Source organism: Coturnix japonica, chromosome 2 (genome assembly GCF_054131305.1).
Source record: "Coturnix japonica strain WE chromosome 2, WE-NBRP24, whole genome shotgun sequence".
In the NCBI taxonomy this organism is placed as follows: domain Eukaryota; kingdom Metazoa; phylum Chordata; class Aves; order Galliformes; family Phasianidae; genus Coturnix; species Coturnix japonica.
In genome coordinates this window covers 33,995,813-34,020,893 of record NC_140664.1, presented here as the reverse complement: position 1 = coordinate 34,020,893, position 25,081 = coordinate 33,995,813, and the positions used below count along the sequence as shown (strand labels likewise).

Sequence of the window (25,081 nt, the reverse complement as noted above, 5' to 3'; positions counted from 1 at the left end):
TCATGATCTGTAACCCTTGATGCTGCCAGTCCAGGAGCTGTCAGGGCTCACTGAGGGCTTTAAAATAGGTGTAAGTTGTACCAGGGGATATTCAGGATGGACGTTAGGAAATACTTCTCTGAGAGAGTGGTCAGGTACTGGAATGGGCAGCCCAGGGAGGTGGTGGAGTCACCATCCCTGGAGGTGTTCAAGGAACTTGTAAATGTTGTACTGAGGGACATGGGTTAGTAGGAACTATTGGTGATAGCTGGATGTTTGGACTGGGTGACCTTAGAGGTCTTTTCCAACCTTGGTGACTGTGCTGCATTCAGAGGTCATTTAAATCAAGATATGGTGCTCATCAGTCTCCTTTCAGCAAGTGGGATGGTTACTTTCTCCTTTTTCTTTTCAGTTTCTTCAGAACTGGAGCCCTAATGTCATGGCTCAGAGCACAAACTTTTAGGAGAAGTTATAAAGAACTCTTAGAAAGACACGTGTCATGTGTTATCATACCACAGCTGTTAATACAGTGTCTTCACCATCCTTTTGCCATCACATGAAATATAGAGAGAATTAACTGGAAAGAATGACATTTTATTATTGTTTTTGTCGGTAGTGTTGTTTTATTTTGTCACTTACCCACCTAGCACATAGCATAGGTCTATTGACAGCTGCTGGCTTTGACAAACAACTCCTCCAAGTTCTCTGGAGTTCTTCTTCTTTACCTGCACACTCATCACAAGCTCTCAAACTTTGGGTCTGCTCAGGATTTCTCGCCCCAACAAAGTACAAGGGTAATATCAACCTTGCCCATGTAAGTCAACAAGATGGCTTTCTGGCTTACATCTGTTAAGTCAAACGTAAATGTTTTTGGAAACCTTAGGAATGCAGATGTGAGTTTAGAGCTGGAAAAGATTAGAAACCTCACCTGTTATAGGTGCTACTGCACTTTCGGTGTTTTATAAAAACAAATTAACCTTTGTTTTGGCTTAGTAGACTTTGTTATGAAATGTGATCTGACTGCTTTTGTGTTTAAATTTACTATGCTTCAAGTCAGCAATTGGTTTATGGCTGTAATTGCTAATCTTGCAGGCAACATTTATTAAAAACAAATTAAGTTATTCCAAACTCTGGTGCTTTTATGATCATATAGATCAATACAAATCACAGTTAATTAAGCTCTCTGTCACTTTGGTTCTCAATATAAACTGCATTGCAGCATTGCAATAAGTAATAACCATACCTTTTTGTACCAGTTAGTCATATCTAAACAGAATTCAGGCTATAACAACAGAGGCTGAAAACTAGACTGTCGCAAATGGTTGATGATATAATGGTGTAAGCTGATAATATTTAACTGCACCCCCCCAAAAAAAAAAATGTAAAAATAAAATAAAATAGAAATACGAACAGGGCTTGAAAAAAGGTAAAAAAAACCCACACACTGCACCACCCTCCCCCAAATATCCAAATGAAAGCTACTTTTGAACCTTTGTTTCCTTTCCAATTGCTATCAGCGTTTTTACAGGGTTTAATTCTGGCCGCACGAAGCAAAATCCCTCAGCTGGTTAAGACAGCAAGTATTGCTCAAGATGGCCAAGCCAAAATGTGCAAAAAACATATTGTCTGGGTCACTCGTTTTCTTTCAGAAAAGATTTGCCCATTAATACATTTCTCCTTAATTGGCACTAATGCTCCTCTTAAAGATTTCAGTACTGAAACAAGATGGAATTTACCAATATGCAATTTCTTGAAATTCATCCCAATGGCCCCTCAATCACTGCCTGCGCCTCTTGCTGTAGGCAGTTTGCACTATTCAGCAGTACTTCTAAATGGCAATAAATGTGACATGATGCATATGTAGAGGATCTTCCAGGCTTGGCCAGCCTGAACTCAGCTGCACGCCTCCTGCTCACCCCAAGGTACATACTGGCTCATCTGGAGTCAGTGAAATTCTGCTAGTGACTTCAGAGGAACTGGAATTCTGTCTCTCAAATGTCTTTAGCTAGGAGAAAAGAAGGCTGCGAGGTAACCTGATAGCAGCTTTTCAGTATCTAAAGGGAGGCTATAAGAAAGATGGGTACAGAATCTTTAGTAGGGTCTGTGGTAACAGGACAAAGGAAAATGGTTTCTAACTAAAAGATGGGAGAATTAGATTGGATATATTAAAAAATGGTTGTTAGAATCAGCATGGTGAGGCACTGGCACAGGTTGCCCAGAGAAGTGGTGGATGCCCCATCCATGGAGACATTCAAGGTCAGACTGGACTGGGTTCTGAGCAATCTGATGTAGCTGTAGATGACCCTGTACACAGCAGGGGCATTGGACCAGATGGCCTTTAAAGGCCCCTTCCAACTCAAATGATTGTATCCCTCTAGGTTCAGCGCTGGTCTGCAGCCCAGCCCCTACCCAGCACCTGCTGCTAGACCCTCTCTAGGACCCTGAATAAATACCTCATTCTGGGCTGTGTAGCGCCATTAATCATTTATGAGGCTGGATTGGCCTGTGAAGAAATGTTTCTAGGCTGCTGAGTTCAATAGCGTTCAATAGCGCAATGCACAGGAATTACCCAGTGTAATCCTTCCACAGTTCCTTCCGTTGCTTCTTTATGTAACACATGGCTGGGAACCTCACTCCTGTTGGTTTAATTGACTTACTGGAGAAGAAACAGGCAAACACGAGCTGAAAACATGAACCACATCTACGTTGGTGGTGGTGCATGCAGGGCAAGATTTAAGCATCTCGCAAATGTTGTTTTGTTCTTTTAAATGGAGAGAGAATAAACCAGAAGTTTAGTTTTCTTTCCCCTCACTTCTCTTATTTTTATTACATGTAACGTATTTCCTTTATTATCCATAGCACTGCTTCCCACGAGCAGTGGTTCATCAGGCTCAGACCTGTGACATTCACACACACCACCCCATTCTGTTTTTCAGATGGGAATTTTTCTTATCGATGGTTTCAAAACACTCGGTGGATTTTTCCAACGAAGGGAAAGTAGAATAGCTGAGACCCATCAACAATCTAGAAACATTTCTGTTTCTGCTGTGGCCATTTCTGGAACTGAATTCCCACTAAATCACCACAGCACTTAAATAAGTGAAAACTACCTGATGTTTTCTTTTGAAACATGGCTGTCAAATGACACTGCCCCGAGGGGCTGGAAAAATTGAGAAACATTCTGACATTAAGAGCGCTTGCTGGAGGTGATGGCTTTGGTAGAATTTGCTTGATGATAGCTCAGATTGCTGCTGCTCTCTGACATTACGGTCTGTATCGACACGTGGCGGACAGCATGCAATTTGTTTATATAGAAACTCTATAAAATGGTAACTTCTGATACAATCTAGATCTGATTTCAGAAGCAAAGCCCAAGAAATTATACTGTTTTGGTACCACCAACTGTTTGCACCCTTGGACACACTGTGATACTTTATGGGCTGTCGTTTCTGTGGTTGTAATGAACTCATTGGGTTTTTACAGACATCATTTTATTATTTTTATATATATTTATATAAAATTTTATATATATATAAAAATAAATATAAAATTGGATTAAATCCTATATATATATATATATAATATATATAATATATAATATATATATAATATATAATATAGCAGCTTTATATATAATATAAATATAATATATATTATATATATATAATTATATATATATATAATATATATATATTATATAATAAATATATATATCCTATATATATATATAATATAATAATATTATATATATATTATATATATATATATATATATATATATATATATATATATATATATATATATATATATAGGATTTAATCCAATTTTATCCTCTTGTTTTTCTCCTATGGACACTGTGTTGCCATATGCAACAGCAGCCCACCTCTTGCTGTGGTATGCCAGTAATTAAAGAATGCTCGTAAACACATTACAAGACATGCCTTCTTGATATCCATCAACTCAACCACCTTTTTTCTTGCCTTAAGAAACAGGCTTCATAAAATAATAACGTGGGCGCTGGGACCAGTCTGAAAAAGAGAAAGATGTTTTGAAATCCTTTCTTTCAAATGTGATTAGAGCAGGTGGGAGTGCTGTACTTACATTGTCCAAAAGAGCTGAGAAAGATCATTAAAGAGGAAAAACCACCTTAACAGCCTTCCCTCAAATGTTACCAAAATGATTCTTTTCATAAGAACATTTTCAAAGTGGAAGATGCGTCCTGTCCTGATGCATCAGTTGCATAATATTGTGACATTTACATTCTAATGATAACTACACTTTGATCTTTAGGAAATTACAGAGCAAATCATTTGCTGAGATTTTGCCACCTTCCTGCGGGGACTCCATGCAGCCTGCAAACCTCACAGGGGTTACACAAACAGGAAAAAAAACAAGAAGGTAAAATATTGGGAAAGGTGACTATTTGTACTGTGTGTGCACAGAGAAGTTATAGGGATTAACCAGGTTGAACGCTGGGGTTTGAGAGACAATAGCTGCACAAAACCAGTGCAAACACTCTCCTCCACTTAGGAGGAGATGGAGCTGAAGATGTAAAATTAAATCTCTCTCTCTGCTACTGACAGTGGCCCTTGGGAAATCTGGAGGCTTAAGGAGCTGATGAAATTTAGATTTTTTTTTTTCCCCAAAACTCCACTGCAGAAATAGCAGTCAGCAGCACTACCACAGGGAGGAAAGATTGGGAACACCCTCCTTACAGTAAATGGCAGAACTGACTACGGCTCAGTCCAGTATCACCAGTGCTGTCCTCTGAGCAAGGTGGAGGCTGTGGGCTCCATATACTAATGCAGAATGTGCTCTCATTTGTCTTAATATACCTACTTTAAAGATTCATCATGAGAAGCAGAAGCATTTGCCTTGCTGGTTAAGCATTTGGATGCTGTTTCAAATGAAATTCCCATTGTAAAGTGAAGACATTGTTTTTTTTTCTCTTCTGTAGAGCTGAGAAGACTTTTCCTTCACAGATACTGCTCTGAAAAGCCAGCAGTTACTCAGTTTTAAGGAATTATAGTATTTGCTTTGGAGCACTAGGAAATGGCTGCACTTAGTATAGTAGGAAAGAGAAATCATACCTGGGCTGGTACTCTCAGTGGCTGATCCTGATGGGTAATCACAGAATCACAGAATGACCTGGGTTGGAAGGGACCTCAAGGATCACGTAGTTCCAACCCCCCTGCCTGGCAGGGCCACCAAACATACACATTTACTAGATCAGGTTGCCCAGGGCCCCATCCAACCTGGCCTTGGACACCTCCAAGGACGGGGCATCCACAACCTCCCTGGGCAGCCTGTTCCAGGGCCTAACTACTCTCCCAGTGAAGAACTTCCCCCTAACATCCAACCTAAATCTTCCCTCTTTCAACTTAAAACCATTTCCCCGTGTCCTGCTATTGGTATTGAAAGGCTGCAATGAGGTCACCCTGCAACCTTCTCTTCTCTAGGCTGAACCCCGTGTCTCAACGCTATGTTAGTAAGCAGGATCCATATAAGAGGGGACAGTAGGATAAGGTAACAGCTGGAGCACAACAACAGGCAGACAAAGACATTTTTTGGCTGTGGTAAACATCTACACCATAACTATTTGGGGCATCATTGTGCTTCTCTGATTTGAGGAAGCTTTTGGGTACGTCAAGGTCTCCCAAAGGCAAAGACCTTCTGCCCCAAAAGAGATTTCACCAATAGTCCCTTCAAAGTTGCCAGAAGCAACTAACTTTCATGGATTCAAATCCAAGCAACATTTAATAAAGCCAACTATTCCCTGGAAGTTTCACTGTGAGAAAGCATCTTACTGATGCCAGGGCACTTGAGATAGATAGTCTCTGGTACAATTTTTCAGGCCCAGATCATCAAGTGATATATATGGTGTGTATTCCAGTAATTCAATAACACTGCTCATGTGCATCTTTCCAATGGTACTGATGTGGAGAAAAATACCTGCAGCGAAGGAAACATGTTTTTTACAGGTAGAATTCTCTCATAATCTCCTCAAACAGTAATTCTACACAATAATACAATATTACACTGCATAAAAGAATGCAAGTCTCAAGTCTGAAACTGAAACATGCTTCTTGTGGTTGGCCTGGAGTCCTTGATTAAAGTTTAGAAGAGTGTTTTTGTACAAAGGAAAACTTCCGTAAGATGAAATACAAACTGAATAAATTATTGTTCGCTTTCTTTATTTAAATAATATTCAGTCAATTAGTGTTTTATATTTAATTACAATAAATAGCAATTCATTATTTCAAATAGGTTTAAATCCTAATAGGCATCATTCTCCAGAGCAAATACCCTTCTTTCGTGCACAAAACTGCTTCCAGCTTCCCAACCTTTTGTAACTTAAGCGCAGGAAAAAGAATGAAAACATGTGCAAAAAGGCAGGTACACCAGAACATTTTGTCTATTCATTTGTGCTCGATAGTCAACATGACAAGAAAAATTAAACTGGGATCTAGAGACACTTTACTTTTTACCTTGTAGAATGAAGAGCTTTCAGAATTTTACTTTAATTACCTTCTTGTTCGGTTTTTCCTTTGTTGTCTAAAATCATCAACGAGACTTTTGTCTTCTGCTTTCTATTGCTGTAAATCTCTTGAGCAAAATTGCTGCCTTCATGTAAGAGCAGAATAGAACTGGAGACAAAAGCACAGAAATGTTGAGGCAACAGATCCCATTAAGAAGAGAGTGGGAGAGAAAGAGAAAGAAAGTACATCTGGCTGAAAAAACATTTCTAAATATTTCCCTTTCTTTCTCCCACAGAAACTTCCTGACCTCTTCTAGGAAGGCTTCCCAGATCTGCTGTGAAGATAGTAGTGTGGAAGGTGCAGGGAGAGACTGTGGGGCTCTGCCCCAGTCCCATGCTGATCTATGCTGCAGGATGGTTCCACAGCTCTGGCCTCTTCCCATTCCCTTACCAACCTTCCACTTCTAAGCCATCCCTAATGAAACCTTTGAGCTGTCCTCAAGAAATGATCTACAGGGAAAAGGACACTGGGATGATGTGCTACCAGATTGCTGGAAAACACTGCTGGGATTGCTGGGATAAATCTCTCACTGCAGAAATGCTTTGGCAGACCTCTGAACCTGCTTGAAAAGCTTTGTGCAGAACCCAGGACCCTGCTGTGAAAAGGTTCAGTTTTTAAGAGACAGCATTGCTTATCTGGTCAGATGTCTTCATAGAAAACCTCCGATCAGCTGTGGAAAAGAAAATACTCATTAAGAGAAATTATAAGTTACTCAACACCGAACAAAGATATACGAAGAAAAAAAATATGCAAGGTGAGGTCTTTTTAATCTCCCAGCTATGTTTTTAAATCGTCTTTCTAATAAGGGGCGGGGAGAGCAAGATCTGTGAAGTTTCTCTGGTATGTAAAAACCCCAAGAACCTGACACACCTTGATGGTTTTTAATATGAATGCAAATAGCATTCCTCTGGTCCACGCTGTTCATTTTCTAAGTTTTTAATGGTTTTGGCCTCTGGGTCCTTTATTCTGGAACAATTCTAGTGCAGAGAATAATAGGCTTTCCTCCAGTTCTGCTGAGCTCCAGGAGAAGATTATTTTCACCTGCTACAGCAGCCCCTGTCATGCCTGTGAGCAGCCCCAGCTGATTCTGTGTGCTCAGTGGCATGTACCCAACAGCAGGCATGGCTCTCAGGCATTATTATGCTCATCCGCTGTGTTTGCCTAGGAAGAGATTTTTATCTGGAATGCCATTGATTTAGGTTCAAACAGTAGATACGATAGACAGTTTTATACCTGTAAAGCAATTTATTGTCTCTGTGGTTTATGCGGGGAGAGACACTGGGTCAGGCTGTTCTGGGCTCTGAGCCACTTGATGTAGCTGTAGGCATCCCTGCTTGATGCATGGGAATTAAACCTGACAAACTTTAAGCTCCCCTTCCCATTAAAATGATTCTATGATTCTACATTTTTACTTTTTGTTTCTATGGTTGTCGATTGGTTGTACATTGGTTATATTGACTATGGCTGTGCTAATCTGCTGAGGTGTTCAGAAGATGATTAGTCTAGATCCATGCAAAGAAGATTTAGTAGAGTCCTGTCAGTATCCATATAATGTCCAAGAGAATTTCTGTGGGTAGAACTTGAGTTGGGGCTTTAAAAGTGCTGGACCGTGGTGCGTCTCTGCAAGCTCAGAAGAGCAAGTCTCACACTTCAAGTTGTAAGTAGGCCCTTCAGCTTCCCCTGCTTACCAGCTGTCTGCCTCTGGCTGGCAGAAGTGCCTTACAGAATACTTTTGCCTAGGGAATTAAAAAAGAAAAAAAAAAAAAAAAAGCCTCTGCAGAGAGAGAAGACAAGATTTAAACAGACCAACTCTTATCAGAGGGCTGCAATTGAATTTCGAGGTGAAATTTAATAGCAGCTGCCTTAGCCTAATATATGGCTTGTAAAGTGAAAGTCAGCCGGACAAATATCTACTCATTTCTCTGTCTGTCTATCTGGTATTTATTCTACTTTATGGCCCAATCAAGAGAGGAAACCATAAATACAAAGGTGTCTGTGAACTACCTTTCCAGAGAAATCTGGTGCAGGCTGAGTGCTGCCCCTCTGTAAGGGCCAGCCACCTTTAGAACTGACAGCTTTCTCTCCTCCTGCATGTACCTTACAAGGGATCCCAGACACAAGGAAAGGGAGAATGGCTGCCATGGCTGGACCTTGGCTAGCATGGCTGGGTGTTGGTGTGTGTGAAGCCTCAAGAGCTAGGCTGGGGACAGACTGGTGGGGAAGCCATTGGCACCATGACCTTCTGTCATTCTGCACACAGCAATAACCAGGAAAGAGAAAAACGGGAGCCACACCTGGAATACCAACAGTGGGCAATATCGTTCAGTAGGCCTAGGGTCTGAGCTGGGCCTAAGGTTTGTTCTTTTGTGGCCCTGCCTTAACAGAACAGCAGATGAAACTCAGGCAGAGAAGAATGAATATAAGAATGCTTGATAGGGGTGTATCAGAGAGTGGAAAATGTGAAGTCAAACACTGTAGATGTGAGTGCAATTTAAGTAGGCCTGTCATCCCCAGGCCTGCTGGTATTTACCAGCAGTAAGTTTCCAGGGTTAAACTGTACTTGTGTGGGCATCAGTTGGCAGCCCTGTCACACAGAAAATGTCACATAGGACTTCTGGCTCAGGCTTTCTGGCCCAGCAGATGAAGATCTGGTGCAGGCAGTTGGGAACCCATAATGAAAAACTGGATCAAGTTGTTTTCATTCCGCCTTCAGAAAGGTGATGAAGAGTTACCGGGTTGCTAAGCCATTTCCAAGCAGAAACAACTGCTTGTGAAGCAAAACCAGTGAACCAGAAAAGCTTTGCAGTGATCTGAAAGGCTCTGTCTCACTTGTGTATTATATCACATCTTCCCTGTAAATATGTGATGCTGTTCTGGTAGCTCTGGTACCACTGTTATGTTAATCATCTATCGATAAGTCCCTCAGTGTGCTGTGTGCTCAGGTAAATTGTGCTGATTAGCCTTCCAAGAGGGACTAATGAAAATCACATTAGCAGTATTTAACAAAGAGGTAAATAAGGAAATCTTTTGGAAGTGGGCAAATATTTACCATCATCCACGTGCTTCTGTGAACAAACCTTCTTAGAGCAGCTGCTGATGCCACTGTCTACAAAAAGCCATACACACAGGTGAGGAGTAAAACTTGATGTTGATAAAATAGATAATGTCTGTATTTTGTTTTGTCACTGATGAACCTGCTCATAGAGAACAGTAATTAAACTTCAGGATTACCTTAAGAGAATGAAGTCATTATCAAGACAATGAATTAAGACCAAATGATGTGGTAAAACCATCTAACTTCTTATCCAAAGGCACTCATCGGGTATTTCCATCATTAATATTGCAACTGTAATGCCTCCGCCTACTAAAAAGAAAAGTAGTGGGTTGAAGGGATTGAATAATCATGATTGTCTAGAATACATTTATATTGACATTCACCATAATAGCCTTTGCAAGATTAAGAGAGGACTGGTAATCTCCTTGCGTTCACTAATATTGTAATAAGAGCAAGCAACATTTCTTCCTTTGAAAACCTATGCAGTGCTTGCTTTCAGGATAACTGCAGGATAATTCTGCAAGGAATTTTAGAGTAGTTTCTCAATGGAAGTTACTAAGGAGCAGTGCATTTGTACCTGGAGATAGTTCTTCTTATGACTACATGGCTACATCCCACAGACAGCTTTCCAGCAGGAAGGAATAATCTGTCAGAAATGCATGGAGGCATCAGCCCAGAATGGTGAACAAACAACTTTAAAAAGTAAATGCATTTCATAACACAGCTTTCTGCAAGATGTAAAGGTTCAGACTTTAATTTAAAAATAGCTGGTTTATTATCAGTAATAGCAGTGTCTGATGTTTCTTGAGAGTACTATAGCACTAACTTATTTCTTCTATAAGATGAATTTCTAAAATTTATTACAGCATCTGTTAGCCTGCATAACAGCAACTTCATTTCTTAAGCTGCTCTTTTCCAAGGTCAGAAAAAATATCTCCCTCTCCCCATCTACACAATTGCACGGCCGGCATGGAGCATAGGTGACTGGTAGCTTTTCTCATTTCCCTCAGACACATGAATCACAGTCATTACCAAATGCAGCAGTCCTGATCGGGGGATGGAGTGGTGGGATAGGAAACCTGTTTGATCCACCATAGCAAATCCTCTGCTTAAGCTGGGAATCTTCCAAATTCCCATCATCTGTGTCTCAATACCATTCCTGTATACTCTCAGATGAAGGAGGACATACTGCATCTTTATATGTTTAGCTAAGAAAAATCAGTTTAAGTCACCAAAGAGATAAAGTTGCCAATGTAGATAGCAATTTCTCATTGTAATTTGAATACTGGACTCAGAAAAAAGGATTCAAAACAGCAGCTTTTTATCTGCTATCTTAAGATGCTGTAGGAGGGCAGTAGAAACCAAACAGCTGGAGTATGTGGGTTTTCTCTTCACTTGAAAATCCCTTTATTGAAGAGGGAGCAAAATCTGCATATCTGATGAGAAGTATGTTTGTGTCTAATCTTGAAATAAATGGAAAATAATCCATTGCTTTAGTTAAAGTTTTCTTCTGTTCCTTTGCCAAGGTCACTGAATGCATTAATCCAGGGAGAGAACAGACCTTGAAAGGGAGCAGCTTTGCTGCCTCACCACAGCAACTCTCACAGGACTCAGAAGGGTGAGAGAGTTTTCTCGTAATTACCAAAGTGTTAAATAAAACTAAAAATGTTTTTAAATACTTGGCAGATCAAGGTCTCATCAACATAGAAAGGGTCTGGCAATACCTGAGACATCGCTGCAGACAATGAGTCAGCATGCCCGTGCTCATTTCCCAAGATCCCAGGTCGCCTAATTTCAGAGATCCCACTGTGAGCTTTCTGTGTTGCAGTCTTTCTTCGGCTGGGCTTGTTGTCAAGCTATTTCAATTCATGTCAGTCTGTTCTCTATTTTTCTCAGTTTCTACCTTAGATGCCATTGAGCAATTCAGAGTGTGCTGTGTGGGTTAAGTACTTCAAACATACTCCTTTTTCCAGCCAGCACCCTTCACCTGAAGTAACCCATACTACTTCAGAAGTTTTGTTGGGATATATAAGCAGCAGGGTTTCAAAACATAAAAGCTCTGCTAAAAAACAGTTCTGTTTCAACGCATCCAGACTGTCTCCTATGGGCAACTGCCTAAGTGCCTGCCAGCACATCTGCCTACCTGCCATAGTCCTCCAGTCAGGCATTTGGATATGAGAGCTGCGGTCTTATTTGACTGGGCAAAGCCACGGATAACTTAATGTAGTGTTGGTGATAATCCTGCTTTTAGTAGAGGTTGAATACCTCCAAAGGTGTCTTCTGACCAACACTTCTGTGATTATGGGGTGATCTGAAAGCTTGTAGGAGTCCCGTTCTATGGACGAACAGGATCATGGGCACAAACAGCTTATTATTTTCCAGAAAAAATTTAAATGACTCAAAGTTCTCCTCCCAGGACAGCTGTATTGTTCCCTCCTTCCTTAAACTACACCCTTACTTACTGACTTTCCTCTCTGTGAGAATTTATGATATTTGTTTTGGCTTGCAACAGAAAGCACTTGACATATTCAGGCTTCCTGCGGGATGGCATGAAGAGTGTTGGTCAACCTCAGTAAATCACAGAAACAGCCAAGCAATCAGTGAAGACATGCAGGTAGGGAACAGGAGCACTGTGACTGCCAGCACGAGCCCTGCTGCTTGTGGTCGCACCGTTTCAGCAGACAGGAAGCATTTCTAGGCTTCTCCCCTTTCAGTCACTTCAGATGCTCTGGGTTGTATTTCTTTTACATTCCTTGTTCAAGGAGGGATGTTGGTGAACCAGTCTTGCTCTCTCCTTTTGTTTTTTGTCTTTTTTTTTTTGCTGCAGAATCGCATAGGGTTATCCTCCAAGAATCAAGAAGTTAGGAGTATTTGCAGCAGTCTCTGCCAGAAAGCCCTGCTGCTGCCTGCACTTTACTTCAAACAAATTAAAGGCTTGCCTTTGATTTTTATTTTTTTTATTTTTAACCACTCAGCAGCAGCAGCAGCACAATTTGAGCACGTAAAACAGCTCGGCTGAGCACACCAGCTGAGTCACTGCTTCTTACCACAAACCCCTTACAGCAGAAGCTGGAGAAATCAATAACACTGTGCAGCTTAGTAGAACCACTGAAGCCATTCAGGATTCTTACATAGAAACACACCAAGCGTTGGTGGTAGGAAAAGCAGCTCACCTCATTAACGCTCGAAAAAGCCTTTAAGCTTAATCTGCCAGATGCACCAAGGTGCAGATTCTATGATGGGGGGACAGGGGAAGAAAGATAGGAAGCAAGTGGATGTGCTGGTGCCGCTGCGGGGAAAAAGATCAGCTTTCAGTATTTGCTCTGAGTGTTGGAAAGCTGTTTATTGCAGCCTCTTGCATCGTGATTCAGAACACACAGCCTACTTAAGTACACATATCCTACACAGAGGTAAAAGCATTCTTCTTACGTTGTAATGCTTAGTGGTCAAAAGGCTGGAGTACCCATCCAACTTGCAAGTCATGCTATAAAGACTGCTGTTTCCATGAGATTAAACTTCACTGTCCTATATAGAAGGGATAGTAGTGTGCTATAGCCCCTGTGGATTTTGGAGCCCAAGACATTCTCCCCATATACGCAAAGACAACTGTCTTACAAATCACTCAGCCTATACCATTTCCAGCAGATAGAGTTAAGGCTTGGGATTCCAGTGTAGCAGGCTGTAGCTGTCTGCAGAGTGATCTGAAGCACTGAGTATCCTTCCAACTAACCACTGGAACGCATCATGGCACCCTAGGGCTGCTGACCTGTCTTTCTTTACTATCCATTTCATGGTTTAGCTGTTAACATCTGAGGAACATACACAGCACATTTCCATATGCACACACAGGCCACAGTAGCATTGGTTTTGCTAGGGATGTGGTGACCTTTTAGATTTGACATTTTTGTATTAAAAGAAAATTGTTCTATTTGCTTTGTGTGACATGCAGACATCCTAAAACGATTCAGTTTCCCTACTGATTCATGGTATCAGTTCGGTGATCTGCAAAACATGACACTTCTCAGCTGTTAAGAATGAAGCTGTAAATGGTAAAGAATAGCCTGACGGTACAATAAAGAGCCAAGTAAAGCAGAAACATCCCCAAACCCTCCTCACAGGCATCTGGATCTGAATGACTTTCCTTACTACCAGTTATCAATAACTGTATTATTTCCTCTCCGATAACTGTGTTACAAGAATCCCACAATCCGGGGTAAGACCAAGATGAAGGCAGCAAGACAGGAAGAGTGCAGGCATTCTGGATTATACACACGTCTTTCTTTGAGAAAGATTTATTTTACTGCCTTTGTTTCAGGTGGCTAAAATAGCTAACAGAAAACAAAGACACATCTGTAGTTAGTGATAACATTCTCTTCTGTTTACAGAGAAACAAAGGGAAAAAACCTCCCTATGCAGGTGCACTAAGGAAAATTCCCACCTTCTCTCCCTCTAGCCAGAGGGAGCACCAGGCGTATCATCTGCAAGGTCTCCAAGCTGAAATTCTGCCTGAAGTAGAAAATACTTTTAAAGAAAGAAAGACTTGCTTCCTGCAAATGATGGAGCAACTCACAGGCACTGCAATGGCTTGCCTTCAGCAGCTCCATTACCATGCTCACACCGCAAGACCCAGCCAAGAAACGCCCATGAGGCTACCATGTCCACACAGCACCGTGTCCCTTGATATGGCACACTGCATCCAATTTCTTTATGCTAAAATCATCCTACAGATAAGAAAAGCAAACTCACAGGTACACAGCAGGAAGGTTTTTCTATCTCTTATTTTATGTTTGTTTGTTTTAATATATAGGCAAGATATCTGATGGCCCAGTGGGCTTTCAAAGTGACTCAGATTGATGTATTTTCAGATCCACATTTGTGAGGACTTTCTTCTGAAAGGCTTTCTCCGAACTTCTCTGCTGTACACATGGAAATGCTTAGCACATACCTTTTGGAAGCTCAGCGCCACCTGTAACTGATACACAAGCACCAAAGCATTGTGATAAGGTTCTAGATCCATTTTGGCAGCCAATCTTGACGTATGGTATCAAGATTGGCTGCAGACTTAAAAGATACCACAAGTGGGTAGGATATAACACACAGCACAGGATACCAGTGAAATAGAATCCTAGAATCATAAAATTACCCAGGTTGGAAAAGACCTTGAAGATCATCAACTCCAACTGCAGCCTAACCATAGTACGAGCACAATTCTTTGAAGGATGATCACAATTATTTTGCAGGCACCCTCATCAGAAGCCCTGTGCACAGAAGCAATGCTTCAGTGAAATCCCTCAGCTCTGTCTTCCCACTTCCAGAGCATCCCAGGATTTGAAATGGTGATTTTCACTAGCTTGCCTAGCGAAGACCGGATCACAGTCACTTGCACCATAGTGAGTCCTTAAGGATCAAAAGTTTCTGACTGAACAGTGGAGATATCCCTGAATATAGAGGCACTGCAACACTGGTTGTGGCCAAAAGCAGAGCATGGGTGTTATTTGCACATTCGTCCTGGCTAATTCTTTCATTAAATTAGATTTTTCAGCTATTAACCCACACATTTTTGGGGCGTATTCACAGAATATTGTCTACTGAATTTTGTTTTACAGTGAATCTCATCTTCTGGTGCAGAGTTTCTTCATCATTAATGGCCTTCATCCCTGATCAGATTGGTCCTGTTGGAAGGGTGGAGTGGAAGAGGAGATGACTCTGTCTGTGTAACCAGTGCAGGACTTCTCTGCTAAGCCTGCTCAGAATGTGCACTCTCCCCAGCTGTGCACATCCTCTGCTAACAACAAAACCAATGAACCCATTTGCCACAGATCAAGTAATCCCTCTCATTAAACAATGGTTTCACCCTGCATCAAAATAATGCAGTTCAGAAAATTGGTAGGAAATGCTGCATTTACAGAATCACAGAATCTCAGAATGACCCGGGTTGGAAGGGACCTCAAGAATCATGAAGTTCCAACCCCCCTGCCTAGCAGGGCCACCAAACATACACCTTTACTAGATCAGATTGCCCAGGGCCCCATCCAACCTGGTCTTGAACACCACCAGGGACGAGACATCTACAACCTCCCTGGGCAGCCTGTTCCAGGACCTCACCACTCTCCTAGTGAAGAACTTCCCCCTAACATCCAACCTAAATCTACCCTCCTTCAACTTAAATCCATTTCCCCTTGTCCTGGTATTATCGGCCCTTTCAAAGAGTTTACTCCCTTCCTGTTTATAGGTTCCCTTCAGGTATTGAAAGGCTGCAATGAGGTCACCTCGCAGCCTTCTTTTCTCCAGGCTGAACAAGCCCAACTCCCTCAGCCTGTCTTCATAAGGGAGGTGCTCCAGCCCCCTGATCATCTTTGTCGCCCTCCTCTGGACCCTTTCCAACAGCTCCACATCTTTCCTGTACTGAGGGCTCCACACCTGGACACAGTACTCCAGATGGGGCCTCACAAGAGCAGAGTAAAGAGGGAGAATCACTTCCCTGTCCCTGCTGACCACCCCTCTCCTGATGGAGCCCAGGATACCATTTGCCTTCCAGGCTGCAAGAGCAAACTGCTGGTTTGCTGCTGGTTTCTCATCCATCAGGACACCCATGTCCTTCTGTGCAGGGCTGCTCTCAAGGACTATTCCTTCCAATCTGTATAGATATCTGGGATTCCTCTGGCCCAAGTGCTAGCCTTTGTATTTGTATGTGTCAAATACATGAAAACATCGACTACATGAAATAGGCTGCCTGAATTGCCTCTCTACTACTGAAATGAGAATGTGACCAGAACTGCTTTTAAGAGCACTTAAATTAAGTGTGCTTGTGACTAGTATTTCTACAGGTCAGCGCCTCATTAGAGAAGAAAACAACCAAATAATAATAACACAAAACTACTCCATCAAAGAGCAGAGATTTGGAGTCTTACCATCAGCTATTTCCCCATAAAATTACCTAAAAACCAGAAAAATTCTGAAAAGTGGAAATGGATTCATTATGAAATGATTTTACATTAACTTGATAAACAATAAAATGACGGTATGAAGATTTTCTGCCCTTTGAGGGATGCGGTTTTATTGAGTTAAAAATGATAATAAACCGTCGAGAGCCTACTGAGCTAGGTAATGAATGTAACACAGCAATTTAAGAGTTCATTTCTGAGGCTCTGTAATAGTTTTCCGAGTTTTGGTATCTTAGTGGGGTTTTTATGCTTGTGCAATTGCAGTAATTGAAGTAGATTATAAAAATGATTCTCATGCAGACCTTTTCTGGCAGGAAAAAAAAAAAAAAAAAAGAGATGGAATCTGAGTGATATTTCACCTGGGAAAATACAGAAATGCAATCTTCATATAACATAACAGTTAGAAAGCCTCTGTCTGCAATCTCATTATTATAGTGAATATGCACAAAATTTAGATTAAATCTGATACGCTCTCCTGGTTCTCTTCCCATAACCAGCATAGGTAGTATGGAGCGAGGTACATCTGACATGTCTGAGAGGAGAGATGGATTTGATGGACTCTTATTGCCACAGATTCACCAGCAATAGACTGTATTAATGTCTTCTTGCAGCAGAATTTGCCACACTTCACTTGACAGGGGAAGACTGTGCTGTTGCCCACACCTCATTCAAGCTGTAGCCAGATCTAGCCTGGTCTTTGCAAGGGGAATATGCCATGGGAATACACACTAGTGTGTAGGCACTTGCTTTCTTAATGGTGGAGAAAGTGTGGAAGATTTTCTGTCTATGCTAAAGACAGGAATTAAAATAATCATAATGCAGAGCCTAAAGAGACCAAACAGCAAATCTGCCCGGATGAAAAGATGGTATCAGCAGGCTAGGGGAAGACAGCACAGCTCTGGGAAGTACACGATGCTTACATGCAACAGAGCTATTTCATAGAATCATAGAATGGCCTGGGTTGAAAAGGACCACAATGATCATCCAGTTTCAACCCCCCTGCTATGTGCAGGGTCACCAACCACCAGCCAAGGCTGCCCAGAGCTACATCCAGCCTGGCCTTGGATGCCTCCAGGGATAGGGCATCCACAATATCCCTGGGCAACCCATTCCAGTTTTCTAGGACCTAGTTTTCTAGCTCCTAATATTGTATTAAGTGAGATGGCAACACCAAAGGCAGAAGGTGCATCTCTTGTTTCCAGCTCTGGCTGGAGATGTTGGATTTGGAAGGAAATCAGTGCTCAGAGACTGAGAGGGTGCATTTGTTGAGATGAGAAGAAAAATTGATTTTGGCAGAGAGTGTTGAGATACTGTCTCAATCATGATGATGTGCAGCAAGTGAGAGAAGGCAGACTTAGCATCCTCACAGACGCAAGAGGTGAGAATTACATGGAAAACTGGAATGCCATGGAAAGGAAGACTTAAATAGTGTAAGAGCTCGAGGAAAAAGAAGCATCAAACTGGTGAAAGGTAGCCAGAATACTTAAGCCAGAAGAGCTGAAAGTGAGTCTTGTACTTTGCTAATATCACCCACCTATAACAGAAAGGTAGAACAAGCCAGAAAGACAAGGATGCTGCACATGAAACAGATGCAGGAGAATGAGAGGGAAAGGTGGTAAATAAAAAAAAGCCCACATTTTTAAGCTGTAAATTTGGTTAGAGGTTTGTAGCCCTTCTGCTTTTCAGCTGTGCTGGAAAGGGAATAATACACTGACATGCCTTGGAAATGCATAGTGGCGTTAATGAGTAAAGTCTGTGTGATCTCAAGTACTGTGTCCTATAAACATACATCAGCCACATTCCCAGGCCAGCGTCTTGGCAGTCTCCAAAACCGCGCACCGAAAACACATAAAACCCAGAGAGGTTTCAATTATGTGTAAACATTCGCCACATTTCATTCTGCAAATAAAAATCACGTTTTCTGAGCAACAGTGACCTCTGCAATTGAGGAGCCAAGTCTGCTGGTACACTCACACACATGTGCACAAAGCAACCTTGGCTGTATGCGCGTTACTCCCCAGGATAACAGGCTTTCCTGGCCCCACACCGCAACAGGCACTTCATGGAAAGGGAGCGGCCATCTGCGCGCTCCTGATTCTCATCATGATAATAAGCCCATACTCAGAACATACTTTGCATGCGAATGCACGTGCCTTGCATTTATACACGCAGCATACATGGCATTGCTTGAACAGGGAGCTCACTAGCAGGCCAATGCAATGTGCCACCTGAGCAGGAGAGAGCACAGAGCAAAACTCAAATCCTAAACCTAACCTAGGTGAGGGCAGGGCAAGGGGTGGCAAACAAAAGGGCTGTATGGAGCACCAGGGAGAGACAGACTTTGTTATGTATTTTGATTGCTGGTTCTAGTAAACTTGCATGGCAAGACACACAAAGAACAGGTGTGATGCAACACGTGGCTTTCAGCAGAGCTCTGGGAAGCAGCCTGCAGCTGACTCGAGGCATTGGCTGCCAGCACAGAGCCTGGCCTAGGCTTGGCTGTATCCAAAATTCAGATCAAGGGAAGAACAGGAAAGAAGACAGCTGAATTCCTGAAACAGCACTGACATTTACAAGTAAGTGGGAGAGGTACTATAATTAAATGTAACTACTGCTGCAGAATGATTATTAAAATATCCAAGAGAACTGCCTGCACCTATCATATTAGCATTTGTGACTGAAAATCATGAAGGACCAGTACAGTTTTGCTAGGCAGAATGAAGCTGTTGTCAGCTGAGGCAGAGAAGAGAGAAAGGAAAGCTTGGATCATGGAGAGGAAATAAGTGCAGAGCCTTGAAGCCCTGACAGTTCTGAAGAAAAACAAGAAAATCAGCAGTGAGCTGAAGTGCGTGAGTTGATACCTACCCCTGGTCCAAGGAAAACGAATAATACCCATCAGTGAAAAGCTTGGACCAGTACTGAAATAAACTCAACTCCATGAGTGATCTTAGCATTATATGGTGCTCTTATTTGCACTAGAAAGACTGTTATTTAGAGAACCCCAGTCTGGGCCTACATCAGAATAAATAAGGTAGCCAAAAGGAGACTGAATTATTGTAGAGACTTGCTCTGTTTTGAATTCTTGTAGAGACTTGTTCTGTTTAGAGGGTCCTCAGCAGGGGGCTGAGGGTGATCTAAGTGCTTAGATGCATACACACACCACCACAGAAGCAGAGAAGTGCCAGGATTGCTGTTGGCTGCTGGAGCAGTGGGTTGCTTTTGCTGGGGAAGCCTGGCTGGGTTTTGTCTGCTTTGAATTAGGTATGGGAAGGGATGCTATCCTAGGTAGATCTGTGGGCAGTTGTGAAAACTGTTTCTGTCCCTGCACCTCTGCCTCACTACAAGACAAGATTAAAGTCTCTGCTGCAGCCAAAAAACCCAAATCAGCTGCATCTGAAACATTAAGATGAAGGAATCTTGTAAGCCATCTTGTCTTCCCTCCCCATACCTGTAACTCCCTGTTCTTCAGGGTAGGTCCTGTTCTCAGGCAGCAACTTTTGATGGCTTTGTTGTTTGCAAGAGTGCCTCTCCCTGGAATAACCCTTTTCTTTCCATGAACTTTGAGCTCTGGTTACATGTTTGTCCTCCACAAATCCATCACCTCCTGGCCACTCTTTAGTTGATCTAGGAAAATAAACCAGCACAAAGACGAGTCCACTCCTGCTACAAGCTACCACGCTGTGCTGTATAGAATAATACAACACAGAACAATATATGTCATACAGTATATCGCATAAGTCATAGAATCCACTGGTTATCTCATTCTGAGAAGGAAACTAATAGAAGAATAGTAAACCTGTATTTTAGTGCACGTGTACATGGCAAGGGGACAAAAGCAGACGAACAGCATTGCCAGAGAATGGTAATGGAATTACAGTGCTTGACTTGTGAAGATGCTAATCTTGAAATTACAGGAAAGTAAGAATAACGCAACATGGAAAAAAAAAGAAGAAAAAAAAAAAAAAGGTGATTATAAGCATAGCAGAGGTGAAACCAGCAGCGGAAGAGATGGCAATCAAAACGCAAGAAGGAATTAACAAAACATCAGTCTGAACACTGAACTGTGGCTACAACCACAGCTCAGCTAAAGCTGAACTGACAGCCACCTGGCCCCTGAGCATAATGTCACAATAAGGTTGGCGTTGGCCAGTTTGTGTGCACTTGCTATGTGGTCAGCGTATCACAACAGCGCTGAATGCAAGTGCAGTATGGAAGTGAACATGCACCATAATAATCTAATCATCATATATCCCACTGTGACTTATTTTTTCCTTGCTTCACTCATGAAATCTTTCCCTTTCATTTTCAGCTCCTTTTTCCATAGCATTTAATCAAATTTTATTTTATTTATCGTTTTGTAGGTCTCGTATGAGTGTCATTAAAACTGGAACCAATTAAGAAACATCTGCAGACAACAAAATGCTGTCAAGTGTGAACAATGAAATTTCTTCCAAGAGAGGGGAGAGAGCTCAGCACACTCTCAACAAGTCTGGGAAAGCTTCATCCAAACAAAAGCCATGTTTGTGTATCCACTGTTGTTTCCATCATCCTGCAACCTGGCTCTGAAGAGCACTGTGAACCAAAGCAAAGCTGACCCAGCCTTTGCAATCAACCATGCTAATTTAGTTTAGCCCACTGACAGCCTGGCTAAAACATACTGTGCTTCAACATTATAGGATCATGAAGTAATGATTGCCTGCTTATGAAGAAGATATTTTAGTTTAAACTGGCGGCTTTTTTTTTCTTCTTCTTTTTTTTTTTTTTTTTTTTTAATTCTCAGTATCTCACCAGAGAGCCTCATAAAGGTTATATGGAGACATTTTCCCTATCTCTAACGTAATTTCATTTCTTTTATGCTTTATTCCAAGTTACTGGGATTGTCATGTTTCTTTATGGGACCATTACAATACTCCCATAAGGTTTTATTACCTTAATGTACTGGTATGTATTCTCAACTCTAACTCTCATTTACTATGTATTTTTAAATAATTGATATGGCGTATAGGCAAAGATGTGGTGCAGGAGAGAAATCAAGCATCAGGAAGGTCTCTGAGGGAAACATACACCCTGTCCACATTTCTGTCCTGCTCAGAGTGGAAAGGAGCTCCAGGACCTACAATGTTGGCCTGCCTGGAGAATGCTGAACACTGCAGTGTCAGTAGTGTCACAGCTAACCTCACTTTTTCCTGAGCAGAGGTTGGAAAACTTCATTTTCCAAATGCATAGAGCGGTGAGGTCCTGGAACAGGCTGCCCAGGGAGGTTGTGGATGCCCCGTCCCTAGAGGTGTTCAAGGCCAGGTTGGACGGGGCCCTGGGCAACCTGATCTAGTAATTGTGGAAGTTTGGTGGCCCTGCCAGGCAGGGGGGTTGGAACTTCATGATCCTTGAGGTCTCTTCCAACCTGGGTGATTCTGTGTGATTCTGTGTGATACATTCCCCTTTTCTATATCATGATCAGCAGGTATGCACTCCACAGGCTTGTTTTTCTTCAGCCAGTGGATACCTGAGCTCTTGATCCCACCGGTATGGCCACAAAAGGAATAATTAATTGCAGTAGAAAACATCAACAATAGAAGCAATTATAGATAATGGCAGATGATGCAGCAAAAGAACTATCACAGATGATGCAACTACTTGGCGTGGGTATCTCAGATACCTTGCCACACTACCCAAGAGCAAAACAGCCTTTACCACATGCTGATTTCTAAGGACTTGATCGGTGAGAGGCAGAAAGCCTTGTTTTAGGAGCCTAAATTTTCAGGAGCACAAAATTCTCCATTCAGACATTTGATTATTTTTCAAAGAAAGAAAATTCAGATCAGTGCAGCAAGAAGTGTTTGCATAGCAAATTTTTCACATGGGAGCATCCAGACATCACAAAATCTTCACAATGCCATCAAGAAATGAATTAAATGATGCTTATGAACCAAGTAAATGCTAATGGATAAAATTAACAACACAGTCCAGTTGTTAACAGCATTTTTGTATCATCCCTCTTGCATTTTGCCTTGTATCTATGGGAATTGCCCATCCATAATGAGTGTTCATTTTAGCAGAAAATGTCTTTCTTTTCTGTTCTGACATATCTCCTTGTGTCTCTTCTGTTGCAATCTTGCCATCTCTGCAGCAAGCTCTTTAAAGGAGTTTCTAATTCTATCTTAAGCTGTGAAGTTTTTGAAGATGCTCTGAAAATGGCTGTAAGAAAAAATAGTCTGAAGGGAATAAATAGCTGTAGCATTTTGATGTCTCATAGGTATAAGAACTGTTCAAAATGCAGGGGTAGGGAGATCTTTTGACAAAAATGATATGTGTATTAAAGTTCCCTTTCTGTTTTCCCTCTGAAAAACAAGGATTTAGGTAATGTAACCTCCTTAACGTAGGCCAGCTTTATCACAGGCATCTGATGAAGCCCATGTGGTGCTGCAGCCCAAGAAAGAAAAGAATCATAGAATCAAAGAATCACAAGGTTGGAAAGGACCTACAGGATTATCTAGTCCAACTGTCCTCCCTTTACCATACCTACAGAAGTGGGGCAGGAGCAAATAAGTAAGAGGGGCCCTGTCATGATCCTCTGTTTCATGCAACTGGAGACACACGAGCAATGGAAATGCCAGCAAAAGAAGAAGTCATAAGTGTAGTGACAAGTCATGTCCTGCATTGCTGAGGAAACAGTTCTACCTCATGCCAGTATATGTCTGTGTTTAGAACAATATGAGTAACACCCACATTGACAAAAACATGCTGAAAGGCTTGGATAGAAAGCACTATATGATGCGGGGATGTTCTTCAGTTTCTTAATGATGTATCCTGGACCATTGCCTAGAATTTGCAATGCTTTATTAAAATTCAATTCAAATATGTAATTCTGCTCACCTACTTGGCTGAAGTATCTTGAGATTGGGCTCGATACATTTACTTCATTATTTTCTTAATTCCAGAGTTGCTCACTTCAAGGTGATGCTGATTGCTGGAAAACAATTGGCACAGTGCAATATATTTAACATGGGAAACAGCTCAATTGTACTTTTTGTTCAGCTTGGCAGGCATTGCACTGATCGCTTCTGCTCCAAAAGATCCTGCAAACCTGTCAAAGAAGATCCCTACGCTACTTCTGGTACGGCCTTAAACTATTTGGGGAAACAACCATTTCCCCACATACATAACTATAAATATTTATTAGTTATTTGCTTTTTTCCATATCTGAAGCCTTTTTTTTTTTTTCAAAGTTTGTAATTTTCTTCATTTCCAGTGTTTTCCCCAAACAGCTCTCAGTGTTGTCTGTGGGAGCAGTCACAGAGCAATAGGAGCACGCCAAACATATTGATTACTGAGTAAAATGGTTGCCCTGGCAACTAAAAATCCCAGGAAAGCTCTTTAAACTTCCTTCCCTTCTCATATGACTCCTTTTTAGATATTATTCTTTTTCTCCGGTGGTTTCAGAGCTCATGGATGTCAGATATAAAAGTACCTACTTTGAATATACAGCAATGGAGAAAAGGTGATTCATATCTCAATAATCTATTCCACTGGGAATCTTACTACCCACATTACTGTCTTAGTAATCCATCACTTGCGTAACGGGTAGGCAACGTTTGTAATTCTGGGGGGCAGGGTAACTTTCTCCCACTAATTTCTAAATCTATATTCTGCTATGATCTAAGGAAAGAAATGCAAGGACTTACATCTTCCTAAAGTGCCACAGAAGACAGCATGCTTACTGTTTGAGTGAGTCTAGTGAGCAGACTCAGCTTTGACATTCCATTAGGAATCCTGTTCACAGGCACTAAGCAGATGCTGGAGGGTCCTTTCATTGTTAAGCAGGAACTGTAACTGGACGGTGAGGAAAGCGGGGAAACATGTAACAGCGATTACATTAGGGTTTGGGGTTTTGTTAGAGTACAGGAGTCTAAGCCAGCAATTTAGAAAACAGGGCACTACCGTTCAGTCTTTGATATGCTGATCTTTTTCTTCCCTGAACAAATGGCAGTGGGGTTTTGTGTCCTTCCATAGTTGGCTTTCCAAATAAGAATGGTTTTGAAAAGCTGCAATTACAGAGGTTATGAATTATGTGAAGCAACACAGCTGGCATTGGAACATTTCCAGAACATAATCACCTGTCGCACACACTAATTCCTGCTGTTGTGAGGCCCCATTGTTTCCAGTGAGTTCGACAGATCTGTTGTTAAAAATGTCAGCTCTTAATGGAACAAGTTTGGGATTGTCTGAGCTCTCGCTTGCTCTCCTATGTCAACTTGTGTTAAGGAGGTATGTTATTCCTTTGAATGATGGCTTTTTATTTGTTCCAGTCTCATACTGACAATAGAAGTCTGAGCACAATGAGATTAAGCTACACGGAACTGCAACTTAGCTTGTTATGAAAAGAAATCACACACGCAAAACTTCCCATTAAACATAATCCTAAGGAGACCTGAATGGGGTATAAAGTGTGAGGAGAAACACAGTGGCTGAGTTTTGTAGGTGGAATATTACTTCAAGTCTACAACAGGCAGTTCTCTTAACTTCATCTGTTTGAACAGATGTTTGCCTTGTATTGTCTTTTGTAT

At 41.6% G+C, this 25,081-nt stretch overlaps 1 long non-coding RNA gene across 1 annotated transcript; it reads left to right on the top strand.

Moving 5' to 3' along the window:
• Window positions 1-6,753: 6,753 nt before the first annotated feature.
• On the top strand, window positions 6,754-23,380 carry LOC146761766 (uncharacterized). The gene is made up of 2 exons (XR_014942532.1): window positions 6,754-7,272; window positions 20,879-23,380. It is a non-coding gene; the product is annotated as an uncharacterized LOC146761766 (long non-coding RNA).
• The last annotated feature ends 1,701 nt before the right edge of the window (window positions 23,381-25,081 follow it).